The following is a 26,615-nucleotide window of genomic DNA, read 5'->3' on the forward strand; positions in this document are numbered from 1 at the left end:
AAAGATGCTATCCTAGGAGCCATCCTAGGTTCAGTGCAAAGACCAAGATCACCAACCACAGAAGATGGATTAAAACGACACTGAGGCAACAGAACCTCTAGAACCACAAAGACTGACTTCATCATAAGTCCCACCTCAGGATCTGTGCAGATACGGAGACCTCTACACACAGAGCTCTGATTGTATCACCCTGGACAGAGCAGAAGTCTTCCACACACACAAAAAAAAAAAAACACCACCGGGAGAATAAATGATCCTGAGCAAAGTCTAGAGCTGATCCCATGACAGTATACTCCAAGGACGGAGAAACCCCATATTTCTTAGGCCAAGTGAATTCCTTTTAGAATGACCCCAATATTTACTGTGCCAGGGCAGGAGGGAAAAAAACAAAAATACAAAAACCACAAAACCTTGGTTATTTCATATATACATATATTTTTCCCTTCATTTATTATTGTTATTATTATTTTTATACACCTATCTATTTTGGTCGATTTCTCTGTTTGGGTGTGACTACTGAAATCGTGGTCCCCAATTATACTTATTTTTTTTCTCTCTTCTTTTCTCTTCTTTCGTTATGTGCTATGCCATGTTTCTTATTTCAAGACCATGGCGTGTTTTTGGTTTGTTTGTTTGGTTTTTGGTTGTTTGTTTTGTTTTGTTTTGCTTTGTTTTTCATCTGTTTTTTTTTTTTTTTTTTTTTTTTTTGTGGTGCTTACCGATATAGATGGAGTCCCCACTGGATAATTGACTCTTTTTTTTTGGTACTGGTGGAGTGTTTCAACTTCTTTTTCTCCTTCATCTCCCAAATCGATGATGAGAGCCTCTAGAAGGATTCCATCCATTTTTGGAGTATTAGACTCTTACCCCAGTTTATTTATCTTCTCTTTTTCAGGCAAAATCATGCAACTTGAATTAGCTAGTCCTGCCTACAATTAGAGGGGGAGATAAGGGAGGCATTAAGACCAAACAGGGGCAAGACTACTAAGTAGTGGGTTGGATACAGAGGGGACCACATATTCTAGCCGCCCTGGGGGTGAGGGAAGAGGAAATGGGAGGTAGGACAAAAACGGAGGTGTAGGGAGGACAAATTGGTGATGGGAATCCCCCCTGATTTTATGTAAATATGTACCTAAAATGTTATTGTCAACAATATGTAAGACACTATGATCAAAATAAAAATTATATATATTATAAAAAAAAAAAAAAAGAAATAACTCCTGGCAGGCACGGGGGACCATATGGGACACCGGGATTCGAACCAACCACCTTTGGTCCTGGATCAGCTGCTTGCAAGGCAAACTCCACTGTGCTATCTCTCCGGGCCTATATTTCATTTCAATAGTTTCTACCCACTGCATAATCTTCTCTTTGTTCTTGACTGATCTGGGTTTGCCTACATACTTGGCTGTTGTACTTAAGCACCTGGTGTGGTGCACAATCATCTGATCACAGGGTGCCTCAATGTTGCACATATTAGTTATGCTTGCTCACTCATTTGCTGGGATTTTTTTGGCCTTTTGTACATTTTGGTTGTGATGCTTATTAGTTTATATGCCTGGCTTCAGTGCATTAGAGATACCACAATCAGTTCTGTGTCCAGAATGCCAGATAGCAAAGCTGAAGCTGACCATGTCAGTGGCACCAGTAGCAGAATTTATGGCCTTACTACTTTGTGCTATTGAGTTCATTTATTTATTTTGAAAAATTATTTTTTAATTTTTACTTATTTTTAAAAGGTGCTTCAGGACTGGAAAGTTTATACAGGGGGAAGGATCTTCCATTAAATTCAGCCATCATGGGTTCTATCATTAGCATCATGGGGAAGGAGTGATTGATTGATTGATTCCTGAAACCAAAAGAGGAGTAAGCCCTGACCTCTGCTGGGTGAGGCCCCAAAGCAAAATGACAAGAACCAAAAATGATTCCAGACAAATACAGGATGTCCCATTCCAGTCCTGTCTCCTTTTGTTTTTACGGAGTTATGACTCTGCAATTGCTAAATTTGACAATGTGGAAATTCAGAAGCAACTTTTTTTTTATAATATTATATATCATGGATATATTTTTCCAGGAAAAACATTACTAATTTCTCCCTGGAATATAATAGGAGTACTTATCCTTATTCATTAGAATTGTTGAAAATGACTGAGAAGACCACAAGTACTTTGAAACCTTTTTCCTGCTCTGACTCTCAGATTTTCTGCTGAAGTTCTCAACTGAAGTTGAAAAGGTGCTTTCTGCCATTCTTCACTTCATCTGTGTCTGCTAGAAAGGTGAATTTTTAAGCAAACAAACATTCTTTGGACATAATATCAAGGTTCTTAGTGGTTTCCTTTTATTATGAATTAATAAACTAGGCTAAACCAGGAATCATTAGCTCATTCAAATACCTCTCGGGCAAAATAAATCAAACATCTACCTAAATCCTATAATCGTTTGTCTCAATCTCAAATAATAGACCAATTTCAACCTAGATTTATCTTCCATAAACCACACGCTATGACTCAGGCATCATATTTTTTAATTTTTTAAAATTTGCTTTATTTTTTTGAATTATAAGTCTTTTAGAATTATATTTGAGGTATATAGTGACAATGAATTAGAGCAATTCCCACCACCAATGTTGACCTCCACCACTCTTCCCAGAATGCATCCCATACCTCCACCCGTAGTCCCCTGGACTGCTAGTGTAAAAGGTCCCTATTGTGTATATCTTGTTGTAATTTGAGTCTTTTGATTCTATCGGCTTGGGTATTTAGATCTGATCTTTTTTTATTTCCACTCAATGCTCATGAAATTGTTTTGCCCCTGGTACCTTCCACTTTTTTTTTCTCAGTTTTTAGGAAGACATAGAAATATGGGGCAGAACAATATGGTTCATGTTCTATGGTTCTGTTAAAAAAAAACAGAAAGAAAGGAAGAAAGCAAGTGGGAGCACCTGCCTAGAAGCTATGAATATAAATTTAAAGGAAGAACAAAAGAGAAAGAAAATTAAAAAAATAAAAGAAAAAGAACAGAAAGGAAAAAAGAAAAGGAAAGGAAAAATGGGGGCTGGTGTGGAAGGTTTGTTGCTATTGTTTTTGCATAGACATTAAGTACTGGGGAAATTAGAAAGGAAATTCCCTTGGCCTAAGATCAGGCATCATTTTAGGATTCTGAGCACCATATGCAGTGCAGCAGTACAAACCAGGGGCTTGCTGCATTTAACAAATACATGACCCATTGTAATAACTCCCCATCAACTTAGTTTTTGTTTGTTTGTTTGTTTGGGCCATGCCTGATGACACTCAGGAGTTATTCCTGACTCTGTGCTCAGAAATCACTCCTGGCAGGCATGGGGCACCATTTGGGATGCCAGGAATCAAATCTGGGTTTGTCCTGGGCTGAACACGTGCAAGACAAAAGCCTTACCCACTGTGTTGACTCTCCAGACCTCCATCAACTTATTTTATAGTCAATATGTTGTGCATAAATTGATAAAAAATTACATACTCATAAAGTTAACTTCCTAAATATGAAAATTACATAGTCAATTTATCTTAAAATAATGTAAGATTATTCTAATGGTTTAATTATTTTTTTCTAGTTTTATGTATGTGGCAGTGTATGCATATTTCAGGTGAAATAGTGATAGTTATGGAGCCTTGTGAGCATTTTGGTAGTAATAGAGTAGAGAAGGTATATAAAGCAATATTGAAGTGTTAGTACTATTATAACCATGATATTTAAATAATATAACAATGATTTATAAGTATGAAAAACAAAAAATTGGGAGGCAAAGTGATAGTACTACAGTTAGGTTTGATTTCAACACCCCAAATGGAACCCCAAACCCGCCAGGAACTATCTCTGAGTAGAGATCCAGAAATAAGTAGTAGGCACCACTCAGTGTGACCACAAAACAAAATAAAAGTGCATAAATACAAATTAAAAAATCCCTGAGAATTTATATAAGAAATAATACTTTATATAAAACTTCACAGAAAAAATGTAATATCTTTAAAACATTGTATGTTTTCTTCATACCTAGCAGTATTATATAAGTATTTAATATCTTTAAAATATCATAAATAGACTGGAACACTAGTAGTAGGGCACTTGCCTTGCACCTGGTTTTGATTCTTTGCATGCGTTATAGTCCTCTGATCTCTGCCAGGTGTAATACCTGAATACAGAGACATGAGTAGGCCCAGACATAACTGGATGTGGCCCTAAAATAAACAAACAGGCTAAAAAATGATGATTATATTTTTAAATGTTTAATCAATTGAATAATTTATCAGTTTTCTCTATGACTAATAGAGAAATTTAAATTGTTTAGGGCATTTTCCTAAATAATAATTTAATTGAAACTAAATGCAAAGTTATAGTTGTTTTGATAAGATTTATTTATGTCAATGTAAAGAAAAAATTAAATGGTTTAGAAAATATAGAAAATGAATAATTGACAAAAAGATTTTTCCTACGTTATTTTGCTTTTGTTGCCCTATAGAGTCAATGATTACAAATAGATTTAAAGTCAAGACTGCCTAGGAGTCTGATATTAGTTCAGCTATTGATCCTTTATATATTTATTCTTAAAAACATGGAAGGAAGCTTGCAACAAAGAACCTAAATTGCAATTAAGAGTCCACTCTGACAATAGTTGGAACTGATCACTAGGACACAAAAAAGGGTGCTAAAAGGATGAGTTAAACATGGCACCCCTTCAATGACGATAGTGCAAATCACAGTATCAAAAAGAATAACAAGGGAGGGAGAGAAAGAGAGAGAGAGAGAGACAGAGAGAGAGAGAGAGAGATCTGCTCAGAGGCATGCATGGGGGAAAAATGGGACATTGGTATTGGGAAATTGGGGGCATTCGTGATGGGACATGTGCACTGGGAAATGTGAATGTGAAGGGAGGTATACATTGACATGAAACTCTATAATGGACAATTTTTTAACCACGGTATTTAAATAATGTAATTATTTTACAAAAGAATGGCTATGTATTATTGAAGATTCTAAGCCCTGAATCTTCCACAAAACAGGAAATCCACATATTTGATAGTTTTGAAGATTAATGTGATATTAAAATAATGTAAATTATCATTAAAACAGTGTGCAAGGAAGCATAAAGATAGTACAGTGGAGAGGGTGTTTGTTTGCACTCAGCTGACATGGATTTGATCTCCAGCATCCCATCTAGTCTGAGCCACAAGGAGTTATTTCTGGATGCAGTGCCAGGAGTAACTGAGCATTGTCAGATGTAGCCCAAAACAAACCAAAAGTGTTTATGCAAGATAGAGCCCTACACAATGTTAAACAATGTTTTAATGCCAACATAGAATTCTAATGTTTTTCTTAATGAGATAATTCCAGTGAGGGAGGCAGAAAAGGCTAGTTGATAGATAGGAAGGAGATATCCTGGAGCCATAATGGGTTTTAGTGTTTTCCAAAGGGTTTTTAATCAAGTAGTAATTTTATTTTTCATGATAATACGTAAGAAGCTAAACCAAGAATGCCTCATCAGAACTTAGGAAATGAGTTGAGTGTGAAACATCACAAGATTTAATAGTTGATAGGGACTCCAAATTCAGGAAAGGGGATGAACAATCACATATAACCTACAACAAGAAATGATTTTTATCTCTTCAGGTAATTCCTGTAGAAAAGCAGAATAAACATTTTCCTATAATCTTAATATCCAAAAATTAACTCCAAATGTAGTTATTTTGACATACTTTTTATTACACAATTATTTTATATGGTATGATCATTCTGTATATATAACAGCATCATTAAACCTTATTTTATATTAAATTGGAATCACTTCCCTCTATTTTGTCATGTTTTCCGATAACATTTTTATAATTGTATAAAAACTTTTGTACAATTATATATAAAACATTTTTATAATTGTATAACATATAAAATGGTATATATGCTATTATATATAATTATATACACAATTATATATACTATATAGTATAAATTTTATAATTATAAATGTATAATTACTTATATAATTGTATAACTTAATTAACTATATTTTAAATATAATTTAATATAATGGATAATATTACTCATAGAGCTATGGGAATTAAATATTTATGCATAAATGCTTATATAAATATACAATTATATATTATATATTGTCAGTCATATACAGCATTTTTCTCTTGTTTAACTTTTTATGCAGTCACAATTGTTCTTCATATTAATGTTATAATAAAATTTTGACCTTTCTTGTAAACTGAGCCGTGAAAGACCATGAATACACTGGACACACAACAGAAAGCTGGCTATATCAGGAGAGGGAGGGTCAAGCTGCTGCCTTGCCAACGCCAGGCCTGCTGCTTCCATCACCCACAATCTCCATTTCCCCATTGGCCCTGTTTCATCACTGAGCCTCCACTATTCCCTTTGGAGACAATAATGTGAACAAACTTCACCTATGCCATTTGAGGGAGCTGATATTACCATGGCTTTTTGGAGTGAGTGAGGGTAACCTCCCCCCTTTCAGAAGTACACTCCCCTAAAAGTAACAGTATCCGTAACAATGCCTTGGATTTTGGGACAACTTTATTTGTTTGATGCTGTCATTCCTTATAAGAACACACCAATTTATTCTGTTTATTTTGTTAAACACACAATTATTATTCTGACCACAGAATGGCCAGGTAATAACAAGAGCTTACTAAACCTTTTACCACTGTAATAATGACTTTATTGAAGTGTAATTGTCCCAAATGTGCATGCTACTGTACTTTTAATTTTTCCTTTGTTTTTTTTTTAGTTTTCCTTCCATTTTATTTCTTATTATTTTTCTTCAATAACTTTGCTTTCACTTACTAGAAACAAATGTATCATAATAATCAACTATGTCAACTATGCTATGCATTTTCTTTAAATTAATAATAATCCTAATTCATATTTATCATAAGTTCTAATTCATATTTATCATAAGTTCTTAGGACAGATAACAATAATTCAAATTAGTATACTACTGGGAAATAAGATTACACTAAAACTTTGTTTGCCTACAATTCACCCCTCTACCAAATCTCTATATAGAGCTGTAATGAACTTCTACTATGTAAACTAGATCATTTTAAGCAGGCATATCACACCATCAATGTAGTTAACACCTTTGATTTTCTTTCCACAACATCCTATCTTTGTTTGGCTTGTGCACATGTGAGACTCAGCACTGTGGCAGAGTTAATATTCTCCCACCCAGCACAACTATTATCTATAAGTAAGCTACTAACTGATGTAATGATAAATGTGTGCCATGCTCCTATATAGAAATTTATAATAGTATTTAATATACATATAGGACAAATACTATAATGTCCCATTTCCTCTAGTGATATACAAATACTATACCTATAGATTGGCTCGCCCTGTTTTGACATATCTTATTCTGCCTAGAGCTTCATTCTTATTCCTAATAATTATTTTTTGTATATAAATTCTCAAAGCTAAGAAATATTTTAAGCATCATAATATCTGTTTGTTGTAAAACTGCTTTTTAAAGAGTTAATCCTTAATCCTGAATTTATTCTTCAATATACTTAGAATTGAGCTAAAATCTGGCCCAGCAATTCCACTTTTGGGTATCTACCTCCAGGATTTAAGAACATTTATACAAATGAAATTAAACACATAATCATTAATTGCTGTACTTAGTACAGTAGCTAAAACATAGACTCAACCTAAATGTCCAACCACAGAGGAATGGATTATGAAGATATGGTACATATACACATGGAATACCATGCAGCTTCAAGGAATAATACAACCATGGAATTTGCTGTATCCTGACTGGAATTGGAAGATATTATGCTGAGTGTAAAAAGGAGGAGGAGGGGGAGGAGGAGGAAGAAGAAGAAGAAGAAGAAGAAGAAGAAGAAGAAGAAGAAGAAGAAGAAGAAGAAGAAGAAGAAGAAGAAGAAGAAGAAGAAGAAGAAGAAGAAGAAAGAAGATGATGATAAAAATATGATGAATAAGAAGAAATAGAAGAAGGAAAGGAGAAGGAAAAGAAGATGATGATGATTAAGAAGGAAAGGGAGAAGGAGAAGAAAAGAAGAAGCAGCAGCAGCAACAAAAGGAGAAGAAGAAGAAGAAGAAGAAGAAGAAGAAGAAGAAGAAGAAGAAGAAGAAGAAGAAGAAGAAGAAGAAGAAGAAGAAGAAGAAGAAGAAGAAGAAGAATGAGGAGGAGGAGGAGGAAAGTAAATAGAATGATTTCATTTAACTTTTTTCACATAGAATAACTGTATGAGAAAATGTATTAAAGAGGGGATACCTTGATCATCCTTAACATCAAAACGAGATAAAGGACAGAGAAGGAAAGAAGTTAAAGCAAAATGGAAAACAAGAAAGAGAAGTGATGGGGGAACAGAGGTCATGACTTTGGTTATATTAGTGATGTGGACAAGTGATATAACTATAAATCTCAAACAGACTCAACAACACTGAATTCATAAATTCTTAGCTGCAACAACTGAACTTCATAATGTGTCTGCCAACTGGCAGGCAGGGGTGAAGGATGATGGAATATCAGAGTGCTGGTGATGGGTTTTGACGTTGGTTATGGAATTTGTGTTTTATACCTAAAGCTCAACTCAATAATTTATTAAATCATAGTTCATTTACATAAATATTAAAAGTAAAATGAAGTTTAGTGCATATTTGTTAAAAATAGTGATATAGCTAAATATCTAAATCACAGCATTAACATCAAACTTTAAAATGGCCCATCAAGGGGGCCGGGCGGTGGCGCTCGAGGTAAGGTGCCTGCCTTACCTGCGCTAGCCTAGGAGACGGACCGCGGTTCGATCCCCCGGCGTCCCATATGGTCCCCCAAGCCAGGAGCGACTTCTGAGCGCATAGCCAGGAGTAACCCCTGAGCGTCACCGGGTGTGGCCCAAAAACCAAAAAAAAAAAAAAAAAAAAAAATGGCCCATCAAGATGGCAGGATGGGGTTGGTGAAAGAGAACCTAGGAACCCTGTCAGAGGAAAGATGACTCTAGTAGTGAGATTGGTGCTGGGACATAGTATGTCTAAAATTGTAACTTTATAAATTCTTTTTTTGGGGGGGGGGCCACACCCGGTAACGCTCAAGAGTTACTCCTGGCTATGTGCTCAGAAGTTGCTCCTGGCTTGGGGGACCATATGGGACACCGGGGGATCGAACCGTGGTCCATCCAAGGCTAATGCAGGCAAGGCAGGTACCTTACCTCTAGCGCCACCGCCCGGCCCTAACTTTATAAATTCTTAACTTTATAATTTATAAATTCTTATACTGTAATAAAAAATTTTAAATGAGAATTCTTGAATCTTAGGTTCTGAGTTAGTTCATATATTATTTATCATTTGTTACCAGTCTTTTTTCAACAACAACCACTTGGTTTAAGTATTAGAAGCACTATATATTTTCAGGGGTGTTTAAAAGGCCCTATATTAAGAGAGTTCCTAGAAGAAAGCTACAAATTATACATAATATGTCTTATATTTTGATGAATTAAAGTCATATACTTTGGTCATGCATATCATTGCAATCAACAACATGAATCATCTTTATTCTTTTATTATTAGCAATTTAATTCATTAATTTAGAGCATGATTATGTGGATATAAAAACATGGTTTATAGAGAGACGTAGTTTGAAAACAGTTTATTTAACTGCAGGCATGTGTCCCTGCTGTAATTTAACCTCACTGAATTATTCAACCTGAGAATTTAAAACTGTTTCTTTATCTAGAACTCCAACTCTTCTCTTGAACTTACTATATAATAAACTTATCTACTTTAGAGACAATCATATTATTTATTCTTCAAAGTTATGTGGAGTTCATATTATTCATCATAGTTTGCAGATAAATTTACTTTTATTTTCTTTATTAACTTTTTTTTATTTTGTTCCCTGCTTCCAGTCCTCTCTTGAGTAATGTGCTGATAAAAGAAACCATTTTAATTTTTATTATGCACCTGTGATATTCTTTGCTGACAGAGAATTTTTCACTAGCAGTAATTAATTTATTGACAAGTATTTATTATTATGCCAGTCATAATACAAAAATAATGAAAAAAATTGACACAATTTTTGTTTTCAAGGCTCTAATAATCAATTTAAGTTACACATATTACTGGTTTAATAACTCATCAAAAAGGTCATACACCATGACCAGGTGAGATTCAGCCTAAGAATGCAAGAATGATTTGTCATATGCAAGTTAATCAACACATTACACTATATCAATACAATAAAAATAAAAATTATATGATCATATCAATATATGGTAGAGCAAACATTTGAAAAAAATTCAACATCTATTCATGCTATAATCTCTCAATAAAATGAAAATTGAAGGAACTTTCCTCAACATAGTAAAAAGCCATTTACCACAAGTCCATAAAAAACATTATACTCAAAGGTAATAAAACTAAAAGTCTGCTCTCTAAATCAGGTTCAAGACAAGGTTGCCTACTTCCATCATTTTTATTCAATATAATACTGGAAGTATTTGCCGTAACAATTAAGCAAGGAAAGATATTTACAGCATCTGGATAGGAAAGGAAGAAGTCAAAATCTCACTATTTGCAGCAGATAATATGAGTCTGTATTTAGAAAACTCAAGGTTCTACAAAAAAAAAGCTTTTATAAACAATATACTTATAAAATAAAGTTACAAGCTAAAAAAAATCAACATACAAAAGCCCATGGCTTTTCTATATGCAAAAAAATGAAACATAAGAAAAAGAAAGATTAAAAAAGAAACTATACCATTTAAAAATTTTGCTTCAGAAAATCAAGTTCTTAAGAATTTACTTAACTATAGAGGTAAAAGACCTATTCAAAGAGAACTAAAAATCACTACTTAAAGAAATAAAAGAGGAATGAAGTCAAAACATATTCTGCTCATGAATTGGAAGGATTAACATCAAAATGACAATATTTCCCCCAAAGTATTATACAGATTCAATTCAATCACTATAAAAATACCAATGACATTTTTCAAAGATATAGATAAAATACTCCTAAAGTAAACAAAAAATTAACACTTGAATCACTAGTCAAAATTAGATTGGACTACAAAGAAATAGTAATTAAAACAGTATTGTGCTGGAACAAAGACAGACTATCAGATCAATGAGATAGAATTGAAAATCCACAGACAGGTTTGCTTTGTTAAATTTTTTTAATTTATTTTTTATTAAAAATAAGGCATCATGATTTACATAGTTATTCCTTTTGGGGGGTGGTCTTTGGGCCACACCAGGTGAAGCTCAGGGGTTACTTCTGGCTATGTGCTCAAAAGTCACTCCTGGCTTGGGGGACCATACGGAATGCTGGGGGAGTTAGCGTGTGCAAAGCAAATGCCCTACTGCTTGCTCCACCACTCCAGCCCCTACATAGTTATTCCTAGATGAGTTTCAGGGGCACAATGTTCCAACCTCCATCCTACCACCAGTGTCGACTTCCCTCTACAAATATCTCAAGGTTCCTTCTGCCTGTCCTCCTCCTGCCAGCTCCCTTTGCCTCCTTGGTCAGCACTATATTTGTTTGCTTGTTTTAGGGCCATACTCAATGACCTTAGGGCTTACTCCTCCTTAACCAAGTTAGAATTTTAATTTATATAGTCTGGCTATCCTAATTTTCATTATATCTGAGATAGTAAGTATGTATTTCTGTATACAAAGGCTTTGTTTAGTTGTTGCCCTTGCAATGGCAATCTTCTAAAACAAAAAAGTCTTACTCTGCTTTCATACAAGATTTGGGATTTTTTTGAAACTTCACTTGCCCCATCATCTATCAAGTGTACCTCATAACAGAGACAGTAAACCTATAACAAGGCATTAACTAAAAGCATTTTATAAATATACTCTCCTAATAAAAAGTTATGGAAAGATAGTTTCCTCTATCTCTTAGGTAGGAAACCTGGAGTTCAGCATGCTATATATAAAAACAATGTCTAAATCAGTCACTATTCTCATTCTGATCCGTTTGAGCCTTCCTCTTAAACAGATTCTGCTCAGAATGCCATTCTTAGTAATAAACACTTTGTATTGTATTTCCAGACTGTGTTGAGGTACCCTCTGAGTAATGAAGTTAATTCAAAAACTATGTTAAGACATTTTAAAAAATTCAGTACAACTTTCCAGTTTTTAAAACTAATTCTAAATGTCTCAGAATATCAACAGTAGATTGTATTACACTCCTTTAATTGTTATCACGTAATAGAAATACTAGGAATTATATATATATATATATATATATATATATATATATATATATATATATAAGCACCAGGTGTGAGAGAGCAGGAGAGGAAGAGTGTATTCAACCTCTGTATTCTTTGCTTAAATTTTATCAACCCATATTGTAGTTATAAAAATGAACTAGAACAAACCAAACCAAAACGAACACTTGCTATGTTTTCTCAGTGAAACACAGGAAGAAAGTGGTTGGGGATCAAAACAACTAATGGTTTCCTTAGAATTTTTCTCAGAAAATCACGCCAAGTTTCATTCAGTAAACTGCGTGTCAGGCATTGGCATTATCTGCTTCAAGCACCGTTTTCTTTTTAAAGTAAACAGTTTCAGGAGGTATTATGGTCTTTAATTTACAAGTAAGGTAATATAGATTCTTGAATGCTTGTCTGGTGACATTATTTTTTTAAAACTTAAACTAGTAATGAAAACCACAAACTGCATGATTCCATTTATGTACCTTGTACAGAAGAGGGCTAAAAAGAATATTTCTGTCTGCGCCTGTCTGTGTGTTGAAAAGGTAGAAAATAAGCCCGCTAAAAAAAAAGTTGAGCTTAATTCCATGTCTAAAATACCTGACATACTCGCATGACAAATCACTTGTTCTGTGCTGCTAATGTCATCAGCCCAGGAGAGAATGCCCAGGAGACTCTTAAGGCCCCACTCATTCTGCTGTTCAATTTCTAGAATGGTCCGGCTAATCTCTATATTGCATAGACTCATATTATTTTATATACATCTCACTTCTGTCTCATGACTAGCCCAGAACATTTTATATACAACTAATTATCTTCCAAAATTGGCTACATATCTTCTACTCACCCACCTACCCAAGTAAAATAATCTGTAGAAAACAGACATTTCCCACCAAAGCAATCCAGAGACACATAATAAAAGACTGTGGTGGTCTCTCACTCAGTATGTCAGTCTGACCAATGTACTCTGTCTTAATAAACTTAGATTGATCTTTCTAAAACACTTTGCTCTTCTGGTATTCTTTCATCACCCTAAAGCTCAGACCCAGTAGGCTGAGTCCAAGCTCCTCTCCATTCATATGTTGGGAATGGAGGGAATGTGTAAAGAGAAATATTAGCTAAAGAGTCTTGGCTTCTTTGTGGATTAGATCTACGAATACAGTAAAGTTTGATACACCATACATTATTCAAAGTTGAATTTTATGATATGTGGATTCTGTTTTAATAATAACACTATTTGATAAAGAAAAAAATCTCAGGCAATACATTGTTTAAGCTAAAAGATAATTTCAGCAGTGTCTAATAAACTTTTCTGCTCAACTTAACCAAGGAAATTATACAGATCCTAGCAAACATTTAAGCACAATAAACTTGACCTGGAAGAAATAGAATGGATATATTCTATACAGATGGCTAAATATAAATACAGATGGTATGAAATTTTTTCTAAAAGAATGAATTTTTTTCCGAGATACTTTAAAACAACCACACTATCTGCCGTATTTGTACCTCTTCCTTGGGTTCCAAGTATATTATTGGAAAAGTCTTTGCCATTACTGTTAAATTACCATGGAACCTCTAATCCAGGCCAGAAATTCCTCACTGCCCACATTTCTTTCTACTTCAGAATGCGTATCTAATAGCAACCAATTACTTTTCCTATTTTCTCACTTGGAATCTGTTTGGGGAACAGGGAATTGCTATCTAACAAAATCGGTAACATCTGTGACGAAGGGCAGCCGAGTGGGGAGAGGTAGCAGGCTAGACAGATTTCCTGCATGGCCAGGTTCTTTTCCTCCACAGGGATTGCTCTAGGATACTTACTTGTGAGGCCTCCTCTAATTTCTGGAAGCCTTTCCATGCCTCTATGGGCCTTCTTACTTTGAGGGTGGAGGAAGGAACAAGTTTTATGTTTAAGAGGTCAAGTGACTTAAAGGAACCATTCCAGCTTCTAAAAGTTTCCATTTCAAACACATGAGAAATAATTCCGAAAGAACAAACCCAACTCTAGTTTGCTTCCAGGTATGGCTTTGATTTTCATGTTGGCAAGTACCTATACTCACTGTATTAACTGGTCTTCCAAGAAGCCATGTCTAAACACAGGGCTTTTTTTTTTTTCTTCTTCACATTTTTCCATAAAAGAACTAATGGTAGAGCTGGAACTTCAGAAGTTTAGAAACCACATCCATGTTTATACTCATCCTTAAGCTACATGAATGTCAATCTTACATCATAGTTAGAATCACAATGTTGAACTTGGAAACATATTGAAGATGGAGTGGTGTTGTATGATTTTAAGACATTCAGGGAAAGGAAATGAGCCTTTAAAATTTATTAAGTAATTTCTTTCAAATTCTTTTTTTTAAATTTTTTTAAGTCTATTCTGTGTTCTTTGGCTCAATGAATGCCCCAAAACATCTGCCATCTCAGTAAAAGTGAGTTCAAGGATGAAAAGATGGTTTTGTTTGGGGGCAGCTAATTTTGTCGTTGAACAGCCTCTCTCGCTTTTTGAACAGACAACAAAAGTGTCATTATCTGGTATAGGGAACTGCTGATAAATTATTCATAACACTAATGATGACTTTGACTCTTCGGAGGGATTGCTGTGACTGATTTCTCCCTCTAATAAAAGAGAAAAACACTTTTGTAGACATTTTTGGCACACCTGCTTGCTTGAGGCTCTCAGGTGTGATGTATTCCTGACACACACATCACACTCACCTTACTTGCCAACCTATGGTTTTAAAATAGAAACCTCTGGATCTTTGGTCTTTTTCATGGGAGACATGACTTCAGGGTAGGGGAGAGGGAAGTCAGCCATAAGCTACTTATAATTAAGGATCTGACATTGTGGATCACATTTATACCTAAATTGCCAGTTGCAGGTGCACACATTTTAAAACTACAGACAGGTTAGGAACTTAGACAATATTAATAAGGGAAATAAGTGGTTGAGTTGAAGCCCAGTAGTTGACTGAAAAATAACTCCATTTGCTTGGTGCAAATGATCTCACATAATCCTCCTAATAGTCTTATTTTCTTAATGAGGAAACTGAGTCTTAAGTAGATCAAGTCATTTATTTTGATGTCAATCAACTAAAATAATAGTTGAGTCAAAACCTTTATGCTATAAATCACATAATCATTTCCTAGCCTTCTCTGTGGCAAGTCATATGCCAAGTATTGGGTCAAATTGAAAAATAATTTTATATGATCTATAAAATGTATAACATGTAATTATTATATATAAACATGTCATTAAAATATATATAATAGTTGGGAGTTTGGAAAACATGAATGTATTAGACTTTGGACATCAATTTATAATGGGCAGTTTCAGTGTCTTAGAGAAATTCAGATTAAAATCTAGATAAGCTAATCATGGTACAATCAACTTTTGCATTTTTTCTGGGTTAAGAAAGATGTCATGCGCTTTCTTCTTCAACTGATGGAACATGCCAGTCTAGTTTTCTTGTCTTTCTTATGTTATTGTTGGTATTTTATGTTTTTTATATTATTGCTTATTTTATTTTTAATTTATACCCTTTAATAAACTTATTTATTCACTGGAATAACATTAGCTGACGTGTCACTTTTTGTCTGCTTCTATGATGTATATTCTCGAGTATAGATGATACATATCCATAAATAAAATTTGGAACATCATTGGACATGAAATTGGAAAAATAAGTTGAAAACTCAGGGGATTCAAATTAGAGCATTTATAAATAAGGGTGGGGAAAAAGTGTTAGATGGGTAGTCAGCTTTATTTATAAAGATAGAATCAAGTTTATTGAATGAAACTAACTTAAGGTCTTTACTTTTAAGATGATTAAATTATATCCAGCAGAGATGGAAGTTGTCAATCTTGGAACTCTCATGCAGAAGATGACATTTTTATTTGGACTCAAAATTTGCAATGGGAAGGCATTGAAGGACAGAGATGCTAAAGTTCTATCCTGCTGTTGTTACAGACTGTGTAGTTGGGGAAAGAGGAACCAATAAGAAGAAAAGAAAATCATTTTATTCTCCTTTTCTGGGGACACATATGGAGTACAAAAACCCAGGAGGGAATATAAATGATGTGTAAAGGACTTATTACAATCTTCTACTTTTGCCTATGTGAAGTTGCTAATAATGTCAGTATATTCTATTTGGGAATTTTATATAATATTTATAATAAATGTTTTTTAAAACAATTGACAAATTAACTTTTTATGAATATGAATTGTATTTGCCATTTAATCATAGAAGATATCACTTTCTTTCATTATTATTACTATTATTTTGATTTGAACTACAGCCAGCAGTGTTCCGGGATATTATTCTTTGTAGGGTTCCTGCAACCATATGGGGTGCCCTACCCGCTGTATCTTTTCTGCAGCCACACTTTCTCTCATTAAGAATGAGGTTTAAATTCCAGGGTTCAACACTTGACATAACTTGTCTCAGAAGAGAAGTCAAAATTTTCTATATAAGAGGTGCATTTTATTTATGATCTATAGTCTCTACTGTACAATAAGTCATTAGTCAAACTACACTAACAGAATATAGACAAATTGAAGTGAATTACTTTCCTCTCTAGATGAGTAAGTTTGAGACATAGAAATATTAAAAGTTATAATAATTTTTCTAACTTACTTCTAAGAAGAGATTAAAAGAAAACCAAATAAGTTTTAATGCAAGGATGAGTTATTTCACCAGGCAAGAATAAATGGTAATGTCCAAGGGATTAGATCTGTGTTTGATCTCCAATAATGCTGAAAACAAGCAAAACAAAACAAAGACAAAATCAGCACAAAGACATTCTAATAGAAATATATCTCTGCAAGAATGTTAGTTTATTCATTAGAATTTTATTGATCATTAATTATGTACTATATCCTGCACAATGTAACATGTGACTCAAAACAGATTATCATAACTGGATAAAATATTAGTGGATTAAAACTAGATTATTTCACATTTAAGTTAGGTATAATAAAATAGGATTACAGCTTTGATTATTACAGTCACTTAGAAAACGATTTGTGTTATTGTAGGAGAAGATAGGTTCTTGATATTAGGCCTGAAGTAATTCATAAATTCACCCAAGTTTTGAACACTGCTCACATTTATGGAAGAGATATAAATATCTAAGGTAAATTCCCCAGGTTTAGGTTCTGAACGTGGCTTTATCAGGTTCTGATTTCTTTTGCTAAAAATTAGATTGTAAATAGTCTAAATAAGTTTTCTATCACATATTTTTGCCAGTTCATGACAAAACCATATCCTGCAGTTCTGTCCAAAGTGCTGTAAAAATTACAGTGCATAGCGGCATATTCTCAAGTGGAGCTTAATGAGCGAAGGTTACTCAGTGGGTACATTAATCTGCAATGATGTCACCTTTAAGGTTAAATAGGTGAGTTGTAATATTTTAAATGGGGTTGCTTATAACTTTTAGGTAGATCAGGGTACTTACTTTACATCACTTCCACAGTTTCATGTCCAAATGCCAATGTTTTGAGACTAGTCACAAGACTTTAAGTAGTTGAATGGCTTCTTCTCTCCCCAGAAGAAGGACCCTAGATAATTAATGTCCCCAGTGTCTATTTTTCTTCCTGTTTGGATTGTAATTCATACTATGGTGATTCTGGCTTCCTTCATTAAGGCAACACCAAGGTGAACATCAAGGTTAGCCCTCATTCTCTTGTATCTCTTTTATGCTTTTAATAACCTATGTTTTAAAATGCAGGTGCTTAGATTGATCAGATGCTGTTTAAATTGGTGTGTGTTGTGTCAGAGATCTTTGGATTCTCTTTGATGTGCTTCAAGGTCATTTTCTGTGACATTGTCTATTCCTTGATGCCTTGTAATGGCTTCTGGAAGGCTGCATATTGGTGATAATCATCACTTTAGCTGCTATTATCTGGTCAAACAAAACAACCCATCAATTCAAGGAGACTGTGCAGTAAAAATATTGCCATGTACTTGGAAAGAGAAACAGAAGTATTTGGTAAAAACTCTAAATCTGACAATGTACCCTTTATAAACTTCTATTGACTAAAACAGCACTTTAGTGGAAAAAGTATATGTGTTCCAGATAATCTATATAAGGAAGAGAATAAAATTTTGAAGAGATAACTATGTGAAAAATAATGATGCATTATTTTTTTAATTTATTTTAAAAAGCACAAATGAAGCCTTCTTTCTATATCTATGTGTCATGTTATTATAATGTAAATAATCAAGAAGAGACAAGATGATTTATACATATTCTTTTGTTTAATATACTCAAAATATTTAGTACTATATACCCTACCCATCAGTCCCCTGGGTTTCACAGAATATGTACTTTGATAAAATCATTGAGCTTGTCTATTCATAGTTCCTAAACTTGGACAGCTCCATGAATATTACTATATTTTGTGGAGGAGACTGCTGATGACCTAAAGCCTTGTATTTTCTCATAAGTTTCATAAATTTTATGTATGAAAAATTTTACTATCACTAAGGATTATAGATTTATTTTTCTTTCACTTACTGATTTTCACTTACTAGTTGTCCAGAATTTAAACATGGAACAATTTTAGGATGACCTCCTATATATTCTCCTTTTTTAAGTTGTCTTTATAGAGAGAAATACTTAAAAAAACAATGATATCTAATAAAACTAAGGCCAGGATATTAGAACTAAATTCCAGTAGGAAAAATTTCATTCCAAATTTTAAAATATTCCTCTAAATTTTAGCCTTATTAAATAAAAGGACTGGTTTCAAGCTTTCAATCTGAACATTTTATGAAGAATAGGATGAAAATTTAAGAGTTTAGATTCTCCTCATTATCTTGCAATTTTTGTTAATTTTGTAATTTCTGTCAGTAGTATATTTTCCTAATTTAACCTAAGATCTCAAAATTCTATGCCCCCTCATATATATGTGTCTTTGCATGGAGGACTATGTCTTCAGCAACTGATGCTCAATTTGTTAGTTTTCCTGGAAAAGTCAACTTTTTAATTTTGGGGGGTCACACTCAAAGACACTGAGTAGTTACTCTGGCTCTGAGCTCAGAAATCACTCCTGGCAGAATTGGGGTAGGGGACCTATGGATTCCAGATATTGAATATGGGTCATTGAGTGCTATTGCTCCAGCCCCAACTTTTTAATTTTTTTCCTTTTTTTTTTTTTTGGTTTTTCGGGTCACACCCGTTTGATGCTCAGGGGTTACTCCTGGCTAAGCACTCAGAAATCGCCGCTGGCTTGGGGGGACCATATGGGATGCTGGGGGATCCAACCGCGGTCCTTCCTTGGCTAGCACTTGCAAGGCAGACACCTTACCTCTAGCGCCACCTCGCCAGCCCCCAACCTTTTAATTTTTAACTTGATTAAAACTTCAAAAAAAAAAAAAAACTTCAGCTTATTTAAAAATCTTTCTCTGAAGTTTTATTATGTAGCTGATTTACAGATTCTACCAAATAATACTTAAAATTTGTCAAAAATCTCTTCTGTGAACTCTAATAATTAAAGGCTGTGTTCTTATCCAGGTGTTTTCAGGACCTGACAAATGGTCAACTTCTCAGTGTTTATTGAATGAATAAGTGGAATAAATGTCCATGCTATTTTTATTGCTGCATCATTCTTTTGTGGACAGACGCTTGATATCTAAAGAGTTATTCCAAATAATTAGCTAGTCACCTAGGACAAAACATAAGTTGAATATGTGTTCAAGTAAATGTAAATGCTTGGGCTAGTATAGACTTTATAGTCTATACAGTATAGTATAGAGTATAGAGTCTCATGTCAGAATATGAGATAGAAATGTAGTTGCAAAACAGAATATTTTATCTTAATTTTATTGTCAAATAAACAAAATTAATATTTTGTTTATTTTGGAGCCAGAACCAGTGATACTCAGGGTTTCCTCCTGAGTCTGCAATAAGGAATCACTCCTGGCAAGGTTCAGAGGATCATACAATATGCTGAGGATTATGTTGAATCAACTGCTTGCAAGACAGTGCCCTACTGGTAGGATTACCTCCTTGTTCCTTAATTTTTAATATGTGTAAAGTACAGTATGTTTGTGTAAAATAGATTAATATGTATAAATACTCTAAAAATCTAATACTCAATAAGAACTAGTTCTAGTAGTTCTTTGCATTTCTGAAATTATTTGAAGAATTATTCTGAAATAAATCTGTTCATCTCTAGGATATCCTGTAAAATCAATGAAGGAATTGTGATACTTCGAAAAAACTATCAAAGAACTTCTCTGATGACCCATAGCTTGTCAAATGGTCAAGTGTATATGCATATGAAAGGAATTTCATTTTTCCAATTAGTTGAACAAAAGACACATTTTCTAACAATCTCCATCTTTACGGACTAGATCAAGGGTCCAACCATTCTTCATTTCTTCCCGCCAAGCCTGACATGGATTATGCCTGCCTTCATTGCTTTCAGAAATAATTAGGTGTTGAAATCTCTGACTAGAAGGATTAGAGACATGAATAACAACTTGACAGATCAAATCAACTACATTCTGATTTGATTACATTACTAAGTCAATTATTATTTCTTGTCAGATTAATTATGGCAAGAGTTATAAAATGTGTCTTCCAATAATTCCCTAACTAAATCATAAAGGCCATATCCTCCTAGTGAATCTCTGTAAGATCAAGGGTACATATTTATGACAACAGTGAAAGAGAAATGGAAAAGATTTTAAATTAATTTATTGAATATATTTTAATCATTCATTTTTTTAAACACTGGACTTGGGTGATATATCTGCTACCTTGAAATTGCTCATTGCTCAGAGAGAAAGGATTTAAAATAGATAAATCCACGCAAAGATTCAAGAAGAAGGTGAATCATGCAGTAAGAAAGTAGAAAGTGACTGAGTATGTCTACCAGGTATTTACAGATTTCTTTTGACTTTTTTATTAGTTATACCCAGAAACTAACTAGAAATATAGGCTATAAAATTATTAAAAGAAACACAGGTATAGAGAACAATCACATTATCAATCTGCCTCCAAAAATTATATTCATCTAACTTTTTGTAATATTCATGTCAATTAAGTTATGTAGTAAATAATGCTGAATGAAAATATAAAAATTTATTTTGGTTTCTACTATGTGTTTAATGTATGCTTGAGCTGGGCTATGGTTATTGGAGTAAGGGAAAGCATTCAAGTAGAACAGTATGAAGAGTCTTTTGATGACCCATGTATATCACCAAGCAAAAACTGTCACTTACCCCTTAGTGACTTACCTCTTAATGTTCACTTACCCCTTAATGCTCCTCTTTAAGAGAGTAATATTCTCAGTGATTGACAGACACGTTCCTTGTAATTATAAGAATTAGATTATTTTACATGATCACAAAGCTATTGTATGGAAGTTATGAAATTCAGGTTTTATTATCACAGTATTTAAGGTTCCTTTATTCATATGGGCCTACAAATAAAGATAATGAGAAAAAGAAGGATAGTTGTGCCAATAATGAGATAATATAAGATAATACACTCTTAACATTCATAAGCACATCCCTGGAAAATATTTTAGGAGTATTGAACCTGGGTATTTAATAAGTTCCAGAAATTTTTCAGGGAGAAGATGGGTATACCAAATATGTGCTTTGAAGTCAACTTCAACAAAACTGATGGACCAAAAGAAACTGAAACATCCCTTTCTTTGTCTGTATGTCTTATACCAAAACATAGTGATAATAAATACTCACTACTTTTATAATTTAGTTTATAAGGTATACTTATTAATGGTATATTAATATTAATTATTAATATTATATATTATTATATAATTATGAGTGATGTTTTATATTATGTAAACTATATATTAATTAAATAATATGCATACTTCATATGCATATACTCTTCCCACTAAAATGTCAATGTACATGAGAATTAAACAATGACATGAAAGAAACAAAAAAATTAAGTAAGCAAAAACAACAAAACAGCAAGAACAAAGAAATATGCTATTGTGATTTTGTAGCAACTGTAAATATAGACACTATTTTTCTCAGTCATTCAGAGAAAAGAATTTATTTTCTTGAAGTTATAGAGAGCAAAGTGATAGAATTCCTACTGGGACAAATAATCCCACACTAAGTAAATTCATTCCCCTTTAAAATGATTTTTTAAATTATAGGGTTTGGCTTATAGGAATATTGCATCAGAATTCAGGAGGCTAGGGAGATAGCACAAATGGTAGAGTGGGCACTCTACAAATGGAAGGCCCAGGTTTAATCTTTGGCAACTCCTGGTCTCTTGAGCACCAGGAGTGCCACTAAAGCTGGAATAGTTCCTGAATACCATCAAGCATGGCCCAAAACAAAACAAAAAAAGAAAATTCAACAGAATGTCAAATTTTAAACACTATGTTCTTATTTAATGGAGATAAATAGATGGCAAATAAAATGAATCAATTAAGGATTATGATAAGAATGTAACTAATAACACCAATAGATCCCATATACCTAATAGAAAAGTAACATAAATTTACATAAATTAAAATATTTTAACATTTATAATTATTATTTTTATTATTATTATTTTTATATTATTTTTATTCTGTGGAAGAAAAATCTGAGAAACATATAAATTATATATCTACAGGATTACACAAATCAAAGATAGTCTAGTCCTCCTTAAAGCTCCATGATCCTACTTTAAATTTTCAGGATGATTGGCAGAACTTTGGTTGCAATCAGATGACATACTTTTTTCCTCTTTGCTGATGAAGGTATTGAGGTTTAAAGAACATACTGTCAGGGGCCGGTGCAGTGGCGCTAGAGGTAAGGTATCTGCCTTGTAAGCGCTAGCCAAGGAAGGACCACAGTTCGATCCCCTGCTGTCCTGTATGGTCCCCCCAAGCCAGGGGCAATTTCTGAGCACTTAGCCAGGAGTAATCCCTGTGCATCAAATGGGTGTGGCCCAAAAAAACCAAAAAAAAAAAAAAAAAAGAAACCTCCCCCCAAAAGAAAGAACATACTGGCCCAGAGGTCTTTAGAGTTGTGTTGAATATTGGCAGTTTGATAAACCAAAAGTATTTTTGAAAAGCATGCTTGAGGGGGCAGAGATATATACATCAGGTAGATCTAGGGCACTTGCCTTGCACATAGCCAAATATAAATTTGATCTTCAACATATCATTTGATCCTTAAGGCATATGAGGAGTGATCTCTAAGTGCAAAGCCAGTAGTAAGTCCTGAGCTCATGGGTTTGACCCCAAACAAACACAAACAAAGTATACTTGAACATTATCAACAAGATTTTAATGAGATCCTTATGGCAGAGTGGAGGTATACGTGTTGAATGTTCTTGTATTTGTTAGTAGACTGCATGACCCTCTATGTCAGTCCCCAATTATTCTCAGTTCCTTTCAAATATTGACTACTCCAAAGATGTTTAACTAAACAGACTTCTAACAACCTCACAATCATAATGGTATCTTACACCTTTTAAATATACTCATAGTATAGAAATTATATACAAAGTCTTTAAAATAGTCTGGGTTTAAATATGATGTATCTCATTCCTAATTCTCTGGATTTAAATAAAGTGTACCTCATTCCTATCTGGTTGATACTGATGAAACTATTTTTTATGGCTTCACATTTGATTATGGTGCCATCATAGTTCAGGGTGAAGTTTTTCCTCTAGTTGATGGCCTCAAACCTTGATATAAAACCCATAGAATCAAAATCATCACTCTTGCATCACCAATTCTGGACTCATCCCAAATCTTGATTTCAATGTAATTAGGTCATTGATAAGAATTTTATGTCATACAAAGTGTCATGTATTTTACATTTTGAAATAATAATACATCTATTGCTATGGCTTTCATAATATTAAAAGATATAAAAATGCATGAAAACAGTCTGACTTTTTACATTTGAAATCCACTGTGTCATACACTATGGACTCTTTGCATAGAAAACTGTTACACTTTAGAATATCACTAAAGCTGTGTCCTTTCTTTGGTCCCTATCTTCAAACTTAAAGCATTTTTTTTTTGAATTTTATGAGCTATGGGTGACTTAACAATCATCAATATTCAATCAAAGGCAGAAAAAATGAACTTTTCCTGAGTTCTATCCTTTTGGATTTCTTGCCCAATTGGTTCTATGAGCATTTCTATATCTAGCTAGTATTATAAAAGATATGAGGATAAGATATACAAAGTCCCTTTTGTTGGTCATTTTCTAATTTTATGAGCTGCATCATTAAGTTATTCAGGTAGACCCCTTCTTCCTTCCTGATGTGAGATTGCAAAGCTATAAATTTTCCTCTCAGGACCACTTTTGCTGTGTCCCATAGATTCTGGAAGTTTGTGTCTTCATTATCATTTGTTTCCAGGAAAGTTTTGATTTCCTCTTTGATTTCATCTTGGACCCAATGGTTGTTCAATAGCAGGGTGTTTAATTTCCAATTGTTAAAGTTTTTCTTCTGTGTGGCTTTGAGTTCACATCTAATTTCAGAGCCTTGTGGTCAGCAAAGGTAGCCTGCAAGATTTCTATCCTCTTGATTTTATGAAGGTATGTGTTTTTTTTTATGAAGATATGTTTTATGTGTCAGCATGTGGTCTATCCTGGAGAATGACCCATGTACATTGGAGAAGAATATGTATCCAGGTTTTGGGGGGTGGAATGTCCTATATATGTCTACTAGTCCTTTTTCTTCCATTGCTCTTTTCCGGGCTAGTATGTTTTTGTTGGGTTTCAGTCTGGTTGACCTATCAAGTGTTGACATGACCGTGTTGAGGTCTCCCATAATTATTGTGTTATTATTGATGTCTTCTTTGAGATTTGTCAATAATTGTATTAGATAATTTGCTGGTTTTCTGAGAATATCTTATTTACTTTATAAAATTAAATGATTTTAATTTAATGATGATACAATCAATCCTACTAAAGTTAAAAAATCTTGAGTAAATTAACTCAAGATACCATTCAGCACTTATTACTATTACTGTATGGGACCAATAGTTTTATTTTGTTTGCTTTTAAAGACTGTTATTGTCTCAAATGTCTCCAGAATCTAAGATTTTTCAGTGAGTGCTAACATTTAAGCATTTACATAATTATCCCCCCAAGAGTTTATGTTGCTCTAAATTTCTAGGTTTCATTCTAATTACGTATTTTGCTAGGAGTTGAAGATATTTCCAATGCTCTATACTCAAGTGGGAAGGAGAAAAATTTGTTATGTTGTGGCTGAAACAATTTGGTCCAAATGGTTGATGCCACAGGCAAAATATCCAAAGATTGTTCATTTGAAAATTATAACTCTTTTCCAGGATTTTGCATTGCGTTATTTGTTTTATGGACTATTCAGTATGCATTGCACCAACACTAATTACTGCACTAATAAGTCAGCTTGTTACCAAGATGTTTTGCCATTATAATTACAGCCACATGTTGTTGTCCTTCCTCAAATAGTCCAGGCTTAATTGCATCATTTTTCAGGAGAATTTATATGATGCAGCTTAATTCAAAATTAGTACATGAATAAATGAAGTGCAAACTATTTTCTGCACCGACTCACTTGCAAAATAAACAAAATAAATGTTCTAGAGAGAATAGGCGAGCTTTCCTGTTCCCAGTTGCCTATGGTAATTTCTAATGAACCCCCAGTGGTCATTTGTAAAATGGAGGTCACAGAACAATAGCATAATCTGGGAGAAGGCACAAAGTTTTGTGCAAGAGGAAGGAAATAAGGGTTCTAATTTCTCTATTATCTGTCAGGTGATTCTTGGGTATTAGTTTCCATTTATAACACCTTTGTATCATTGCTTGAAAATTGAATAACTTCAAGTGACCTTTCGGCTATCTAACTCTTTCTAACAATAGATTAATTAGACTATTATATATCACTAAATAGAATGTTAAGGTTATTTGACAATAAAATAAAAAATGCTAAAATTTCAGAACGATAACTAAAATGAAATAAACACAGGTTATGGGGATTCAATTTTCTCTAACCACTCCCAATCTAAATTTTGTGCCTCTCTCTTCTTTAGTTCTTTCAAGATTGTTAAAAAATTTCTGAGATTCATCAGTATTTGTGTGTACATGTATGTTCTTTGAGAGTTGGGTGATGACAGTTTTCCTTATTTATTGATCTCAAATAAAAGTCTTCTGATGCTACTCAGAGTAACTTGATATTTATTTATATTAGTAATAAGTTATAACACTTGAACTGACTTCTACTGAATATCACATGGAATACTACTGATTCAGGAGGCAAACAATTCTCTATCTTCCAGAGAGCACTCAACATGGTGAGGAATAATAGTTAATTTCCAAGAGCTTTGCTTAACTTATTTCTGTAGTACATCTGTATCTGAGACAGCCCTTTTCACTCAGATGACT

At 33.6% G+C, this 26,615-nt stretch overlaps 1 long non-coding RNA gene across 1 annotated transcript in view; it reads right to left on the reverse strand.

The window, feature by feature from the left end:
- The window catches only part of LOC126011604 (uncharacterized), a 223,310-nt gene extending 203,843 nt beyond the window's left edge, over nt 1-19,467 (reverse strand). Inside the window, exon 1 of the long non-coding RNA XR_007496773.1 lies at nt 19,422-19,467. This is a non-coding gene — a long non-coding RNA (uncharacterized LOC126011604). The remainder of the gene's footprint in view (nt 1-19,421) is intronic.
- Nucleotides 19,468-26,615: the final 7,148 nt, after the last annotated feature.

This window comes from Suncus etruscus, chromosome 6 (genome assembly GCF_024139225.1).
Source record: "Suncus etruscus isolate mSunEtr1 chromosome 6, mSunEtr1.pri.cur, whole genome shotgun sequence".
Taxonomy (NCBI): Eukaryota; Metazoa; Chordata; class Mammalia; order Eulipotyphla; family Soricidae; genus Suncus; species Suncus etruscus.